Below are 2,245 nucleotides of genomic sequence, written 5' to 3'. Positions count from 1 at the left end.
AGTCACAGGTGAGTGAAGTTCAGAGCAAGTACTGGATGTAGAAAAGTGAAATGGAAACATCATCCCAGCTGCTCAGTAGCTGCAGTTGAAATTTCTGTTCTCAGACCACAGGAGCTGCTGGCCCCATTAAAGAGGGTCTGCAGTGGCAGAGGATCAGGGAAAGGGACAGCTTTCTAAGCACATCAGAATTATTTCTCCCCCAGACTTCTGGTCAGCAATGATACTGAACCAAGACCTTTGAATACTTTGAAAATAGAACACAATGCTGGCTCTGGCTGTCTGCATCCTTAGTCCCCTCACCCCCCAGGGGCCATGTCTGACATTTATAAATGCGTTTTCTCCTCCCTTTACCTAAGAGAGTCAGAGAACCCTCTGACTCATGTGGCTCTAGGCAATTTGTAGTCCAGGCTCTTCTTTAAATCATCCCTTTAACTTTCAATGTTTCAAGACAAAATTTGAACAACAGGAATGATTTTAAAAGAAGCAGGCAGTGCTCTCGTTTGAGTAGATAAACAATTAAGTTCAAATCAGCCTCACTTAAGAGATGTAGCTCCAGGCATTCCCACTGCCTCTGACCAAGAAGGCAAAGGAAAATGGTAAGGTAAACAAACAATTATCTACCCAATTTGATGGATAGAGAACCAGAATGCCTGGCAAACAAGACCTTCCTTAAAAGCATCATCTTAACAAAAAAGCATTATCTTAGAAGGGACTTGAATTATATACCAGATAACTACTTTCAATTTCCTCAACTTGTTTTTGTCTAAACACTGATCCAAAGGAGCTGAGTACATGTGCAGGTTATTCTCCACTTCTTGCTCCTCTGCATTGATTTTCCATTCTTCTCTGCTCTGCTCTGACTCCCATGGAATACATGGCCTTGGTACCCCTGCCTTTTAGCTTCTGGTTGGGTTGTGCCATGGGTGTATGGGTTGACTGGAGACTGAAGGGCAGGAGAGAAAGATTGGGGCAATTACATCATCATCAACATCCCCCCACACACACCCTCTACCTATTTAGATAATGTTCTGTCAAGGTTGCCTTTCTCTAACTCCTGTCCTGTTCTTCCACTGCTCCAGTTCTCATCCAGGACCCCTTAACATAATTTCTTTCCCATGCTTCCCACCATTACCAGACACTGCATGCTTCTGCATCCTTTGTTCATTACCTCAACTCATAGCTTTGTAAATATTCCCTTCTTCAAAGGTCTAGTCCAAAATACTGTGTTTGTCATGTGTTTTTAATCAGAATCCTGATTACTGGTCACTGTCCCCTGGGGATAGAGGAATTTATTCTCTACTAAAGGCCCAGTGCACGGATTTGTGCACTGTTGGGGTCCCTTGGCCTGGCTGCATGGATCGGCCAAAAACCAGCAGTCCTACATCCCCCAAGGGATATAGTAGAGCATGAAGTGGCCGGCAGCTGGGGAGGAGCCTGAGCTAAACAGGTGCAGTGCTGCTCCTGTTTATCCCAGCCCCACTGCACAAGCCGTGACCACCATTCCGTAGGCTCACTGCCGCTCTGCTGCAGTCTCCACACATCTGTCCTAGGGTGATACTGGCAAACCCATGACCAAGAAGTGGCCATGGGATTGCACCCAGTTAGTCCTGATCCTGGTCTCAGTCAGGATGGGGCAGGGGAACGCAGAGGGAGTGTCCGAGGGAGAGGCTCCCACAGCTGCAGCTGTGCTGGCCAACCATGAGCCCGGGTATCTGGCACACCCATTGGTCAGCAGACTGGTACTCCCCCTGTGGGAGCGCATTGACCACCAGGGGGAAGCTCCTGCATTGAGTGTCTGCCCCCTGGTGGTCAGTGCGTGTCATATATACCACTCAAGCAGTTGAGCGGTCAAGCAGTCACTTAGGCTTTTATATATATAGATTACTTTTCCTTTTCCCATTAAAGGATAGCAGAATATGCCACATCAAAATATGCCACTTTGGCATACAGATTACTTGGGGCTTGAGACAAATGAGAATCAGTGGATGTAAAATGAAACCTTCCAGAGCTTTCCACAGATGACTAAAAGCAGAAACTTCTGAGAAATGAGAACTGCCATAAATCCTTTGTGCCATGCAAACTTTATGACCATGAAGAAGAAGGAAAATTAGTATTAAATGGACCTGTACAAATAATCCTCATTTCCATTAGTTTTTGCCATATATTGTATTTACCTTCCCACAATTTGCTGCCCTTGGGAACCTAAACCCTCTTTCCATTGTCTTGTCACATAAATAAATACAAA

The sequence above is a fragment of the Pipistrellus hanaki genome (genome assembly GCF_964339955.1).
Source record: "Pipistrellus hanaki genome assembly, chromosome: X".
Lineage (NCBI taxonomy): Eukaryota > Metazoa > Chordata > Mammalia > Chiroptera > Vespertilionidae > Pipistrellus > Pipistrellus hanaki.
Note: the sequence above shows the minus strand (reverse complement) of the source record.